Raw genomic sequence first — 16457 nt, forward strand, 5'->3', positions numbered from 1 at the left:
TCGCCTCCCTCTGGTTGCCCTCCCAGCCCTTCCAGGACCCCTGTCCCTGCGGCGCGCTCACACCGACCATTTATACCACCCCATCCCTCCGACGTAACGTACGACGGCTAACCATGATACAGATACCAGAAATCCACCCACATCGTTGCGCGTTATGTGGGTAGGCGAGCGTGTGCGTGTGCGTGTGCGTGAGCGTGTGCGCGCACGTGTGTGCGCTCTCTCGCGAAGAGCGGAGCGTATACCCGGCCCGGCCGTGCAACACGGTCCGCCATCATTTTAATGAAGATGTAATTACGGACGTTTCGGCGCTGGAATCAGCAATGCGCCCGTGGCGCGACACGCCGAGTCGCATTATTGGCTGCCTTATTAACCACTGCGCGATGCACGTGTTTCTCCCTTTCTCTCTCTCTCTCTCTCGCTCTGTCTTTGTTCTTCATGAAGCCCGTTGTGTTCCGGCCACACACCGTGCACGTTCCATTTCCATCCGAGCAACCGAATCTCCGCGAGCAATATTATGCGTAGCGTCCAAACGCTTATTCGCGAGCGCGAGAAAAAGGGAATGTTCTCGTGACAAGAACGTCAACGCCGTATACTACGAGTTTATACACGCGCAAAATCTACGTGGGTACACGGTAAAATTGCGGAGAAAGAAGGCCGCAGAGAGGTTGCGCTGGGCGCTAAAACCACCCTGCGAGTATTATTCCTCGTCGAGAATTCAAATTGCATCCGAGCGCTAAGCGCGCTAGCTGCCGAAGTGGTCCTTTTCCTCCCCCCCCCCACTCCGTCCGCAAAACTTCATTAAATCCGCGAGCGTTGGGGCTGCCAATTAGTATAATGACGAGCTACGCGGTGCAAAAAGTTGCGCGCGACATGTTTGTTAATTTTAACGACGCGTTGTTTCGGTAACGCGCGAAGCGTCGAAACGTCGCGTTCTATCAAGACAACGCGCGAAGCTAACCTCGGGGTTTCGCGCGTACGTTGCTATTTCGCGGACGAGCGGAGAAACCGGCGCGAGAACGTTAACGATCTTCGCAATAACACGCTCACCTTCGTCGCGCGGTTCGCCGCGCCGCGCGGCGATGTTACGCTCTCTCTCTCTCCTCCGATGTCCGCCCGGTCGGAAGGAAACCCTTATATTAATTAGAGCAGTTAAGGGCAACTATCCCCTCACGGTATGTAATGTGCTTTGGCTGATTTGATCCCCTAACGGGATTACGCGCCTGGGTTTTGGCGCGCTCTCGTTGCGCCGTGCAATCCCCGTTCGTCCCGTGTACGTTTTGCGCGTGTACGCGCGTGTGTGTATGTGTGCGTGGCGTGTATGCTGTGTGTGTCGGTCATACGTGTGCCGCGCGCGCGCGCGCACCGCCATTGGCTTTCGGCTCCTATACTGTTTGGTATGAGATCAGCGACGCGCATTGCTTCGAGAATTCGAAATTATTCCTCTAAACTAGAACTGATGGCACCCGATTTCGGAATCGGCACGTTTGCGCCGACCCCGTAAAACAGATTATAGATCTATTATGTATAGATAGACGTATAGATTATGTGCTCGAGAAGCCTTTTTGTATAGGCTATCAAACTCGGGCGAGATTAGATTCGGGAAGAGCATTCTAAATGCGTCATAAAGACTTAAATTTAATAAAAATGTATGTGTTATATATTTTTGTGATTGCGGGCTTCATTCTCATCAATATCGTACGTAGAAACAAATGCATTTAAAAAAATATATATAACGATTCATAGATTTCATTGAAATAATTGAGGTTCAGTAATGATCTCTCTCTAAGAAATCATTTTGGCTATTGTGTTAATAGGTAATTATGATAGATTGTTTCAATTATTATATTTTCTCCATGTACTAATATATATTGTATGGATCGCGATCCTTCCGTTTTTATATTACATATTTTAGTTTTTATCGAGAAACGTGCTATTGATTGAAATGTGACAAAAGCAAAACAAACGTCTAACAGAAGGATCGCGATTCGTCAGTTTCTTTCACAGTCGGTGACGCCTCGATGGAACTTTTAATAGAAAACAACTCCCATTACTCTCTCGAGAGAATTTCATCCCTCATGTCCCGATCCAAGGGGTGTGGTGCATCGAGGAGAGAGTGACCCCTGTGACGGAAACTACCCCATCCAGTTCAGGGATGCTGGATGGTCCAGCATAAGCTCTACGACTGAATCTTGATCTCTGGACGCGGGTCAGAAGGTCATCAACGGTTTTTGGTCAACGGTTACACGGCTTTTTTTCTATTATTACATGCGCGAGACTAGACGCGTCTCAAGGCGAGATAGCACTCGCCACTCTGGAAGCGAATATATAATGATGATGAGATTAGCAATTCATCTTGTCGAGACATACAATTTATTTTTACATCAGTTCTTCTCTTTATAATAATAGTTTTTAATGGTTCTTTCTTGCATTATAATCGTGAGGTATGTTAAGCTATCTAAGCCAAATTATCAGAACACAAAGAATTTTATATGGAATTAATTTGCTAATTATTTGCTTTTTTTTGCTATTTTTTGCTTGCAAAAATAATTTTTTTACTCACACTATTAAAAATTTACAAAGGGCTGGATAGCTTAAGATTAAGCTGCCACGCCATTGTAAAAAAACAGCATATACATAAGTCGAAGCAAAAAATTAATAATACCAAAATTATTTGCTATTTTTTGCTTGCAAAAGTAATTTTTTTGCTCCAGCTTTTAAGAAAACACCAAGATCAAAATGCGGCGCTTAAAAGTAAAGCGCATTAAAGAAATTAATTTCCCGCATTATTATAGCATCAGAATGTTCTCTGAATTTATTTGCTCTCAAGATATCCAAATCTCGAATTTTTTGCTCGCGAAATAATTTTAAAAAATTTATATTTTACTCATTATGTAAGTCTGTTTCCCTTTCTAAAAAAGGCTTTTCATCGATACTTGAATCAAACAAAGTATTATTGCCAATACTTCGCGATGCCGATTAGTTCTCTCACTGCACTTACTTCATGAGCATCTGTTATGTCGCATATTTTGACAGTCTGTGTATCAAAGGGTTAATATTGTAATGTAATAGTAATGTAATAGATAAATAGCGCGCGCGTAGCGCATGTCTGTGATGTCTGGTATACAAAATATCTCGTTTTTTTATTTTTTCTATATCCCTATTAGTTACAGGAATAATTTTTTGCTTTGACTTATGTGTATGCTGTTTTTTACAGTGGCGTGGCAGCTTATTCTTAAGCTATCCAGCCTTTTGTAACTTTTTAATAGTGTGAGCAAAAAAATAGCAAATAATTTTGGTATTATTAACTTTTTGCTTTGACTTATGTATATTTTTTTTACAATGGCTGGATAGCTTAATCTTAAGCTATTCAGCCCTTCGTAATTTTGTAATAGCTATAGAGTAAACAATTACTTTTAAAAGCAAATAATAGCAAATAATTACCAAATTAATTCCATATAAAATTTTTTGTGTTCTGATAATTTGGCTTAGATAACTTAATATACCTATAATCGTGCTAAATTTCGAATAAAAATATTAAAGCGGCACTTCACATTAAATTACTTTGCAGCGTCGTTTTTCCAGAACTATATAGAATAAAAAATTAACGTCATTCCTCGATGTGTTGAAAAAACTAATTATGCTTTAAAAAAGACGCAGCATCGCAGAGAACTATCGATTACGTTTGGTTTAAGATATCACGCGCGAATTTATATATTATATAAAGATTGTGTCACATTCTTAAGCGAAATCTGACTTATAAATATCATCCCTTTAAAGAAATACGAGCGCTATCTCAGTTCGTCGCGAGATGGAAGAAAGCTTTTGAATTTTGAACACTTCTCCGAGCCCCAGAGGCAGCACGTATGATTGGTATCGACATGGCTCGCTTTTTCCTCTCTCTCCGTTTGGTCTTTGCCCCAGAGTGGCGAGTGTATTGTAGCACAATACATTCGCCTCATCGACTGTCTACTCCGTATTGCCACCCTGTCTCCATCCTCCCCTGTTTCTCTCAAAGTAATATAAGAATTCCCGAGAGTCTTGTGTCTAGTCGAGGTAAGTGTCGTTTATTCGACTAATTAAGCCGATATATCGACGAAAACACGCGAAGACGTGATATGTTTCCGTGTGTCTATTTCTGCCAAGCTCAATTTCTGACGGCGAAAAGAGAAATGTATCTCGATACGTGATAGAAGATGCGATGTTGCATTGAAAATCCTCCCAAATGCATCCCTTTACTCGCGAAGATCTGCAAAGACTTTCTGATAACTCTATAGGATTTATGATATCTAAACACAGAATATATGTATATCACACATATCTATAATTATCGCGAAAGGTACCATATTTCGGTATCGTAATAACCTTTAAACTGGAAAGACTTTTATCTGGAAGACTTTATCTCCTGCGGAAAATTGAAAGTAAAAAAGAAACCGAGACGCGGAGGGAAACGTGATCGTTAACGCCAAAGAGAATCCTGCACTACAGTATAGGATTATCCTCCCACCAGCAAGAAAGTACGAAACGATACTCCCGGCTCAACCGAGGCTCGTGATTAGCGAGCTAGAAATTAATTAACACTGCAGGCCGTCCTGCGTCATCACGTAATTGCCAGCGCCACGATGTGTTTGTTAGAGCATAAAGTACGGAAGGGCTGCCCTGCGGGAGTGGCGGCCAAGGGTAAATGCGAGGGTGACGGGAAGGAAAAAGGGGGCCGGGACTATAGGGAAAAATCGATATAATCTTCCATCTGCTAATAATAGAGGCTTAGCGCGATCCATTCATCTGCGGTGGGACTCGCGCGAATCAGTCCGACATGTTTGCGCTTTCGCATTACATGCCGATTGAATTCGCGGTGTAACGCGATATCTCCGTGTAACGGGGTAACGATATTAACATTTATTTTAATTGTTACAGTCACGCATAATGACGGCAATAAAATGGTAATATGATAACAATATAAATTTGTAAGTAATTGATATGTTTATATATCTGTATCCAGACTAAAAAGCTAAAAAGACCATGTAAAAACATATCGAAAGAAATAACATTAATTTTAAAGAAAAATATTCTTTTACAATATTATGCCCATTATACAAATATAAATTATAATATTTGTTTAATGCTCGCGATAATTTCCTTCATATGAGAAAACAAAGAAATGTTATCTCTCAAAGAGGTACGTTAAACTAACAATAAGTATTCGGAAGTTGACCACGGCTATAACGACTTATCAGCTTTCGGATACGGCCGATAATCACTAATGGAATCTTCGTTAGTCCTTTCGTGTCATTCTCGAAAGCATTAAAATGCATCAACCGTCCATAGGTAGTCGAATCGTGCGTATGTATCGAGGATTTTTAAGGGTCAAAGATTGACAGCCATAAAGCGTTCGTATATGTTTTGAAAAAGCGACAACACGTTTTACGATCAAAATTAGCGCTTCTGCGAGGCGACGCGCCGTTCAGATGTCTCGTATCGCGATCGAGAGTCTCGTCATAATGTACTTGCGAAAACGACTTAATGTAAAATCCTTAACGTCGCGCTCGCTTCGAACGCTCGAATAGATAAATGTATGTAAAGGACCGTCTACAATCGTAAGCGTATGCAATAAGCTATTGACCACAGTCGATTATTCTTGAATTGTAAAAATTCTATTAGTCAATAGCTTTACTGATGCTTACGTCTTACTGCATACTCTTACGGCTATTGTAGACGGTCCTTAAGACTCGTCGTAAACGCGGCTTGTCGCGCCGTTTTAGAACCGGCACTCCGCTTCCAGCTATTAGCAATATTAATTGGAAAATTGCGACGAAGAAAGCGCGCGTACGTATAGATACGCGTTCAGCGTCGAACGATAAGTGATTTCCACCGCGAGGCGCGATCGTCTGGAATATTAATACCACCTGGTTAAGGAGACGATTTATCCCGGCGACGACGACGACGACATCAGCAACATACTTGCGCAGCCATAAGCGAGTTGAAGGGAAGTAATTTAGACGGAGTTAGCTCCCAGAGAGCTTTCGCGAGCTGTAAAGTTGGATATCCGTTGGACGTTTCCCGATAATTGTTTATCGTAAAAACGTTAACGGCACACCGAGGCTGCATAATACATCCACTCTTTACGGCATTATTTTACAAGCGGTTTTCGGAGGCGGCACTTTTCTCCTCGAGAAGCGGGCCGACAGGTATTACCGAACTTCCGGCCGCGCTTAATTGCGAGCGGCTTCACGAAATTAAAAACGAGCGTCACGGTGTATATCCGCATATTTCTTGAATTAAATGCGGCGTATACACATACACACACCATGCTCGAAACTTCTGCTCGCGAGTCATTAGCGCGTAATCGTATCGCAACGTAAAATATTGTAAAACTATTTCAAGCACAATTATAAAGATCCCTTTAAATCGCACGAAAATACCTCGTATAAACCGCTAACTACCGCTTTTTCATAGACACCATTCCATGTATCTCTCACGTCGTTAATGAAAAGACAACTTGAAGAAAATGTAAAACTTTTCTTTAGTCTCCAATTATCTCGAAAGCATGGGCAAGTAGCATAAGTCTTTTCTATTCGACATTGCAGCAATACACGAAGCTAAATTATCTACATATTCGCGAAAGTGGCTTTGAGAATACGACGTTTGAAGGTTTTCTTTATATCAAGTTTCTTCGAAGATGTTACGGGCGTGGAGAGCTAAAAGTAGAAGGCTACAAAACTGCCGAACTATTTTTTACCTCAGTAATGACACAAAGATCCCGAACGTGCCGCATGTTCGCGACATCAGGAATCCAACGGTAGGGCCCCTTGTTACGATTCCGATCACATTTTCCAGACATACGCGTCCCGCCATGCCGCCCTTCTTCCTATCGTCCGCCCTCTCTTACGAGACTTCGGCGATCCGATCGATCGACCGTCGTCGTCGACGTCGCCGGGCAGGCAAGACGGCGCGAAGAGGGCATCGCGTGTCTCTTAGCCCTCCCCGAAAAGGGCTTAATCCTAGGCATTCCGCGGGCGAGGACTCGACAGGTCAGAGTCAACCGGCTGGGGAGAGATAGCTGTGACGATAACAGAGAGTACGAAGGAGGAAGGATCCCGCCCGGACAGGACCAGTCCTCTTTCTCGAACTCGCCGGACCGGATGCTGTATCCCCGAGGTGATTCTCTTGGTCGGAGTGAACGGGGAGGGAACGGGGAAGAGGGAGGAGGAGAAAGAGCCCTCCGGAAAGCGAAGGAGGGAGAGAGCGAAGAAAAGACTCCTTAATTCGCGGTCGGGCCGACCCGGGGCCCCGATTCCCGAGAGATTCGTTTGCATCGCGGGAGTTGGTGGTATTTAAGCCCGAGCGGGCTGCGAGATCGCGGCCATGATACCCTCCTCTCGCCCTACCTACTTCTCGTCGAATGGCGAGAGAGCGAGAGAGAGAAAGAGAGAGAGCGTAGTGGAGTAACGCGAGACAGAAGCAAAAAGAGAGAAAGAAAGCCGGCGGGAAGATCCAGAGGATGAGGCGGCAGCTGAGGAGGAGGAGGATGAGGGAGGAGAGAAAGAGGGCCGATAGAACGGAGAGAGAGTTACAAACGAGAGCCCGTCAGCCAAGCGCGAATTAATTCAACGCACAGCTCTCCCTCCCTCCGTCTCCCTCCTACGACCTTCATCCACCCTGCTCCCTCGACCGACACCGCCGCCCTGTCGCTTTCCCCGTAACTCTGCCCTCGAAGATGCGAAGGGTACGGCGGAAGAAAGAGAGAAACAGAAAGAGAAAAAGAGAGAAAGAAAGAGAGATGTATAGTACAAGCGATGTGAGAAGCAGAAAGGGAAGGAGATGGCGTAAAAAGGAAACACGCGGTGAGTCGCGGAGCAATACAGGTGAGATGCCAACGTCGGCCAGACACAAACAAAAGGAATTGCGACCGTGGCGGTGACGATCCTCGGAAACGGCGTCGAAAGTGAGATCTCGCAGTCGCGTTATTCGAAAGGCGGGAACGATTCTCTCATCGTGTGCGCGGATGTTGCGCCGTCCGGGACCGCATGCGGGACAGTCCGGATACGTACATGCTGGCGATGTAAATAGTTATCGATGAAAGTGCACTCAATAAATGCACTTATCGCAATACTACTCAAAATTTCATTTCTTATTTTATTCATTTCTTTGATATCTCGCGGCGCGCAATGAAATCTGTGATAGGTCAAAAAATTGGTGGCCAAAACTGTAGATATCTTCTCGAAAAATAAAGCAACGTATAGAAAAATCATTTAAAGTCGATTAATCGTCAGGGAATTACCATACTTTGTATATTAATTGTTAGACAATCTTCGATTCTCCGCGCAAAGTTAACAGCGTTTACAAATATCTTGATTGATACTTAAATGTATATAAAAAAAAATGTGTGACAAAATACATAATTTTTTTATTTTCAACTGGAAACTGGAACTTGGAGTCAAAATTTTTCTTCGCATTTTTCTTCATTATAGTTAACGACTGTCACGGCTTTGTAAAAAAACGGAGAGAGAGGGGGAGGCGATATTCGCTCGACGATATAAAAAAAGTTTAAAATTTAGGGCCCTTCTCTCTCGCGAAAATCGAAATCGACCCGCGTTCGGCGTCGCGATGGCGCCCGTTCGGAAAAGGCATTGAATAAGAGAAACGATGTGCTAATCGGCTCGTTTACAGTCACGTGCACGCCCATCGTCCGGCGGTGACGTTCGATTTGCATCGGCCACTTAACGGGTGTACATAATACATCTGCACCCGTCGCGGCGCCCGTCGATTGCCCCGTCTCGTCCCCTTCACCCGCACCCTACTCACCCTCCACGAGCGAATCGGCCCGTCTCTGTTTCCCTCTCCCTCGTATGCTTTTTTCCTCCCCGTATTTCTCGCCCATCTCTAACTCCTTTCGCGCGCTCTCTATCCGTCATCCCGCCTTTTCTCCCCTTCAAGGCTGCCCGCCCTCCGTTCCCTGTTTCGTCTCTCTGTCTCTCTCTCTCTCTCTCTGGATAGCGCGCTCCCTCACTTGCGCCGACCCTCACACGAACCCTCCTCATTCGAGAGAGAGACAGAGAGAGAGAGAGAGAGAGAGAGAGAGAGAGAGAGAGAGAGAGAGAGAGAGAGAGAGAGAGAGAGAGAGGATTTCCACCCTGCCGCGGCAACTCCGGGCGGCGGCGGCGGCGACGGGGGAGGAAAAGCGAGTCGCAGAGCCAAGGATGGGGGCGAGTATGGCGGAGGCCAGAGGGTAAGGGTGAGAGAGCCGGCAGCCCTACCTTAACAAGTAACAAGGGTGGAGAATTAATGAGAGAGGGCGCTCGGGCGGACACTTGTGGCTACCGTCCGACCCTGGCTATCAAACCGACGCACCACCGAGCCACGAAAAACCCTCGAATTTAGCTCACCTTCTCCCGTCGACTTCTCTAGTGGTTGAGAAAAAAAAACGAGAGAAAAAACGTTCCGTTCTCAGCCTCGCGGCGAAATTTTCGGGGAACGATATAACGAATCGCCGACACGTGTACGCGCCGCTCGAGAGGAAGTTACGGGGAGGTTCCGCACGAGACCCAGGTTCTCGCTAGCTCGCTTCCGGAATTTTAAGGGGAATTGTTCGCCCGCACGTATTTTAAAAATTTTAGGAAGGTCGGTTCTCCGGCGCGCCCCGAAAAAGGCATATCGGAATGATATTGCAGCGAGTCGAATTATAACCGACAGATGTTCCTTGGACCATATCGATTATGAAAATATTATTGTAATCGGATATTTTTCCGTCTGTATGTGCAAAATGTGAAACTGCAGATGTAAATCCGCAATCCTTTTGATAACTCGCATTATATTTGATATTATGCTAAATAACGGCATAATACATTACATATACAACTATTATACAATAATGATTTAGAATAATGCAACAAAACATTGTTCCTCATTAACAGGTTTAGACAAAAATCAATTTCTCATGCGACAGATATTATAGTTATATACGAGTTTCTCCAAAAATATGTAAAAGAATGTCGCGCTCGTTCTTTCCAGATGAGAATCCCGCTGCTTCGCTGCACGGGGTTACGCCAACCGGCGAATAAGCTTACACGCACACGTCGGCGATGTCCGCCGTCAGCGACGTCGCGGCGCGTAACGTGAATTTTAATTAAAGCAATTAAGCGTGTGTCCATAGCTAGTCGCATTAACCAAAACGCGCGAGCCGGCTCGCGCTAAAAAAACGCGACAGCGATGTGTCACACGAAAGGGTGGACATCTGGCCTATCTGCACCGTTCTCTCTCGGCCACCCTCCGTTCCCTTGTCCTGCTGCCGACCCCACGAGCACCCCCCACGCTAATTTCTACTTACCCGCATAGTGGCGGCCGTGCCTTTATTTTAATTAACACTCAGTGGATTAGTCACCCCGGCGTGCCGGCTCGAAGCTGTTTTCGCGACCCTCCAACTGGCGAATATCGAGGGTAAAATTGGAACATTTTTCACGTAAGCATGATTACTGATCATGCTTAGATTAATTGTAGTTTTTCAGTTACGAGTGATGTTGGCACGGTTATATTTATATTTAAAAATCTTCAATTTTACATAATTTTAATAGCTAATCCTTATAGAGGATTGCAAATCGTATTGATATCGGAAAGAATATTTAATTCTTTATTCAAGCGCGACAGATTGATATTGCAATCGATGATCTAAAATGATCTTCTTGTGCGACTGCAGAAAAAAAATAAGTATCTAATATGAGGAATTTCCTGATTAAGATAAAATCATTATACATTCTAGTTAATAAGCGTCAGACATTCTCGAAGTGATATCTTTCCAACTGTCTACAACATATGAAAAAGCTTCTCATTTAATTGCGTCCCGAAGTAGAGAGATTGAAGACAAAGAAAAAAAATCGGAAACTGGAGGAAGCGCACGTTTCAGCGATGAGATGGGGGCGCAAAACTGGATGCCGATGCGGGGAACGAACGACGAACATCGGTGGGCCCGAGAGCTCGCTCGTATCGTATCGTAAAAATCGAATGTTTCCACAGTGTAGGTGAGTGAGAAAGAGTGAGAGAAAGAGAGAGGAGGAGAGGGAGGAGAGAGGGAGGGAGGGAGGGAGAGAGAGAGAGTGAGAGAAGAAGAGAGAGAGAAAGGGAAAGGGAGCAGAGCGCGGCGGAGGCACCTTTACGTTCGTAGACGTGACTCCAACACCGGCTGCGGAAATATATGGGGCCGTAACGGTCGCCGCTGCCACGGGAAGCTCGAGCGGAGGAACTGAACGAGGAACTGAAGTAGCGGCTAGAAGAGGACGGAAGACGACGACGACGACGACGACGACGACGACGTTGGGAGGATGGGAGTTCGGAACGAGGGAAACGAGAGCGTTGCGGAGAACGCGAAGCTGGCTCCTCTGGCAAAAGCTGGAACGAGAGAGAGAGAGAGAGAGAGAGAGAGAGACAGAAAAAGAGAACGAGAAGGAGAGAGAGAGAGAGAGAGAGAGAAAGAGAACGAGAGTTATGGAAGCGTTAGAGGGATGGGAAAACCGCCCGCGATGTGTGTGTGTGAGAACGAGAGAGAAGGAAAAACAAGAGAGGGCTGGAATGGAACGAAATGGAACGTGGATATACCCTCCGTCGCTGCCATCGCCGACGCCGACGCCGCCGACGCCTCGCTGCTTGTCCGTTGGCTCACGGGACCCTCCCGGCTGGCTCCGCGACGGCCCTCGCGACCCTGTTATTTGCATACGCTGACCTCCTTTACCGATTTCCATGGCCAAACAGAAGCTTCCCGCGACACGGGGTTTTATTCCCGTCGACTGCTGCCGGCCTTCCTACTATCGCCAACTATATAGATCGACACTTGGCTCTGGCGCGATACTGACTTGGAAACGACGTGAAAGTTCAAGACACGGGATCTTTGCGTGAAGAAATGCACGCACTCAGCAAAATTAAGATAGCGTGCTTCAGAGAGTTACAGCCAAATGCCATTAAGAATTGTAAAAAAATTATATCGAGTGTTCTAATAATTTCTTCATGTCACTAAAAATTTTAACAAATTCCATTCGGGTATATTTAAGAAGAATCTACTAATGCTACTAGATTAATCTAATCTACGACAGAAATGTTAGTCGCATTGGTAATCCCTAAGTAAATCTATAAAACAATAAAACAAAACCAAACTTTTAAAAACTATTTTCGATAATACGCCATAATAAAATTAAATAAATGTATGTAAGCAATAATAATATGTCTACGTTATATATTAATATTCCTCTATCACATTATATTCGCTCATCAACGCTCCATTATTATAAAGTTCGCACTTTTATCGGGCCCCCGGGCTAATAATTTCGTCAGACCGCCGCGCCGCCAGCATCAGCAGCTTCCATTTATTTACGGGATGCGCGCGCGGCGGGGCAGAGGGGACGAATGGCGAAACGTTTTATATACGCGCGGTGGAGAGAGAAGTCTCGTTCAGAATCAGGCCGAGTCGCCGGTGCGCGCTCATTGTCCCGGGTATGAACAATGAGTTACCGGCGCCTTTATCGTCGCGGCGCCGCAAGACGCTCCGTAACGAGACGGCGCGATGGGAATACGAGATTGTCGCGTGCGTTTCTGCGTCCCGCGCGTCACCGCACACGTGCGGGACGCATACACGTATACGCGCGCGCGCGCGCGCGCACACAGTGCAGTCAGCTTTTTGGCAGTCGCGCGATACCTCATATTCGCCTCGTCGCCCCTTTGTCGGCGCGGGGGAACGGGAAATCGTCGTAAGCTGAATACTTGCGACAATAAAGGATCCCGTACGCATGTATACGCGGTTAGGGACTCTATTGCCTGGCGTATTGCATACCCAATACATGCGAACCCCACGTGTACGCGCACGTACACACACGTGACGTTTTTGTAGGCCCTTCTCGTGCATTTCGTTGCGAATAAATTCTCTCGAAGTATAAATCACGATAGGCAAAGGCGTTTCTTTAGGCCCGATACACCCTATCGTCCACTCACGGTCCGATCAAATATTCTTTCATTGTTTATTCTTTCGAATCGATCGTTGCTGAAGCGAGACCGGACCAAAACTTGAGCGTTACCCATAGTGTGGATACGTATATTATAAATAATGAAAGAATATTTGATCGGACCGTGAGCGGACTATCAACGGACCGATAGTATCGGGCCTTATTAATGTGGAAAAATGTAAAATTTTGAAATCTCGATTTCACGTTTTATTTCGACCAGGAAGATCAACACGTTTTAACTCGGAGTGGACTTCTTAACGAGAATTTGAAAAAACATTGTAATATATCAATTTTGCTCGAGAGATTTATATTAAGATCAAAGTTGTGCTTGTGAGAAATTAACCGGAGACCATCATTAACTTCCTTATATCTATTTATTTCAATTATGGATTACGCGAATCGTTTTTCTCCGTTTTTTTGTTACAGTGTAGATCGGCACGAGGGTGTCGCAATTAATATCTCATTCTGTCTCAATGCAACGCACGTCGATTGACGCCGCTGAATTAATTGATATTTGAAAGTTCGGTGAAAGTGTGTGTCCACTGTAAATCACGCATGCCGATCGCCATGCCGTTAAAGAGACATTTAAAAGCGCGGGCGTGCATAGTAAAGCCGGATTCCTACTAAGCGAGCGAGCGCAAATGAACGCGAATCAACAATTCGCTTCAATGAACGTGAACGATGTCGCCGCACTGTCGCTGTACGTTCATTCGTGTTTGTTCGCGCTCGCTTGGTCCGGATCCGGCCAAACGATATCGAAAACGAGTTAATGATGACGTCGAAAAACAGACTGAGGCAAATCGCGGGATTCCTGTCATTCCTGACGGCATGTGCACGTTTTCCACGATTACGTTCATCGAGCTCACGCGCGCGAACGCGATCGGGCTTTCGGTTACGGCTCATTTCGTCGCGTTTAACGCAATGAAGCTCTCACGAGCGAGCGTCGATGTATCCGTCGCCTCGTGGAGAAGAGACTCCGGAGACACGGACGTCAGGACTCGTCCAGGACGTGTCCGGACATCGAACGGCTTGCTAATGCGGGCCCCGAGCGCGGCGCGGAAAATGAGCGTATGCATATGCGCCGCGGTGTACGCCGCCGCCGCGCGCCGCCGAGAAAATCGAGAGACGGCTCTCGCGGCGGAAGGTTTAACAGACACGTGGCTCGTACGTAAAAAAAAAAAAAATTATCGAAAGTGCAAAATTTACTGCCTCGACGTTACACGCGACGCAATGACGTAAAAGATGAAAATTAAGTATTTGCCGGTGCCGGCTGTGGCGAAATGGACGCAGTCTTCGGAGAATTGACTCTTACGGGAGGAACGCAGCACGCAAAGAACACACGAAAATGTTTTCGAGAAAAGAAAGATACATACATAAAGAAAAAGACTCTTCCTCGCGAAATATGGAGACATTTCGACGGAAAAATATTTTATATTGCGTGATTTCTTGTTTAAGATCGCAGCTTTGAAAATCACATCTGAAGATGCGCTGCGATCTTTTAAGCGTAAGACTAATTATCTTAATATTTTAGATTGGGAGCAGTGAAATAGCGACAGTGAAAGTTCACGTGAGAATGAAGATATAATAACCGCGGCGCGAAATTTAATGTGACGCGAGAATAGTGCGAACCAATGCGAACTCTATATAGAAAACCATAATAAGAAGATCTCAAAAGATGAGAAATAAGATTCACGATAACATTGCACGATGATCCAGCATCCAAAAAACCCAATTATGGAATTTTTCAGAAAAGGAGCAATATAACATTTTTAATATCGTCCACAAACGGACTTTACCAATTAACTCGTTATATTATTTTATTCACACATATATAATGCGATTTTAGTGGCACAATTGGCACAAAAATTCAACATTAACCTTAATTCAATATTAATGTTTCTTATTTATTTATAGCAACATACTAAGATCACGAATTCGCGCTATTTTAATTTTCTGCGAACGAAAGTAAATCCCACTTTTCGTCTCATCTAATTTGTCCCGCTGAGCAACAGAGCGTTTGTTAAACCGCAATGAGACGCACCGAATAAATAGATAATTATAATGCAAGGATAATTGTACTCACCATCCTGCGCAGCAGCGTTTGTCCCTCCGCGTCAATGGCTGCACCCTCGATCTAGCCGTCCACTCGCCCACCGATCGATGGAGAAAAAACGCGGTTAATTACCGCTACGCGCACATCGATTAATAACGCGATACGTTCGCGCGCGGCACTTGACTCGGCACTACCGACGCGCATTCACGCACGTGCGCACATACACACGTTTACCTTCCAACGTGATAGAAAATACCGCGACACTTTTGCGCCGAGATGATTGAATATCGGATTTGAGAGAACTTAAACCGCCGCCGTGTCATGCACACACATGTGTATACATATATCTTAGTATGTAACGATCAAACGACACACTCGCGACACTCTTAATGCACTTTACGCAAAAGGTAGATATACTCTTTATTTTACACACCCGCATTTTACACACACGCATTTTGGTACGTCGAGTATCGGTACCCTGTGCGATCGTCACGGATCGCAGATCGCAGCCGTGAGACGCGCGGGTCGATTTACGACATTTACGTGATTAACGTTTGTTCGATGCTCCGCGCGACGCTGTCGAAATGTAAGTGAGCGCGGACGTACGCGTATTTTTCACTAAAAGCGAACACGGTAGTCGCGCGGGTCAATGTCACGATGACTTTAATTGCCGCGACCGTTCTCGCTGGAACAATCGCACGCGATCAGCAGCGAGATATCAACAACTTGCACGCATTTATATAACGATCCTTTTCAGGGTTGAGAAAACAATGATAAAGAAGATAGAGTAAGAGAGTAGAGAGATGGATCGACGTAAAGAAATGTCTCTGCGTTATACGGTCACGTGTATATGTCGTAATTTACATATAGCACAGTAATATTATATATTACACGTGATCTATGTTAAATCGAAATATATATAATATTAAAACTATATGTAATATAATATATAAAAAGTGGCAATTAATATCTTGTAGTCAGGTGAGTTTTTGTATTAGAAGATTAACATTTTCTAAGATTAAAGAGCAACGTTACTTTCTTCGTAATCGTAAATATCAAATATAAAATTCGTAGATATCAAATGTATATAAAAATTATTTACTATGATTTTAAATCGTAGATTATCCCGGAACAAGTTTTGAGTGAATAAAATGACCGTTATACCGTTTATCGTCATACTACTGGTTAGATATTTACATCCTTATTTGTATTTAATGAGATTTTATTCTGTTTTATTTTCGACTTGAGAAACACATTCTTAAAAACATTACTTTCTTCTTCAATTAAATACTTAATAGAATCAGAGATTAGATCAAAAGGATCATAATTTTATTCGTTCTACGATTATATTCATACTTTAATTATATTATGCGCAGTAACGAATTTAAATTTATGCGCATTGACTTTATTTATGAAACAGGTTC

The 16457-nt window shown here is 44.6% G+C and overlaps 1 protein-coding gene across 2 annotated transcripts in view; it reads right to left on the reverse strand.

The window, feature by feature from the left end:
• Positions 1-16457, reverse strand: part of LOC139819638 (uncharacterized) — a 98759-nt gene that overhangs the window by 81046 nt on the left and 1256 nt on the right. The window contains exon 2 of one of the 2 annotated variants that reach the window (XM_071789148.1): positions 15064-15609. The gene's annotated coding sequence lies outside the window, so the exon portion shown is untranslated. Of the gene's footprint in view, positions 1-15063; positions 16359-16457 lie in introns of those variants that run through there. The other variant, XM_071789147.1, reaches the window with a different exon arrangement.

Source organism: Temnothorax longispinosus, chromosome 9 (genome assembly GCF_030848805.1).
Source record: "Temnothorax longispinosus isolate EJ_2023e chromosome 9, Tlon_JGU_v1, whole genome shotgun sequence".
NCBI lineage: Eukaryota > Metazoa > Arthropoda > Insecta > Hymenoptera > Formicidae > Temnothorax > Temnothorax longispinosus.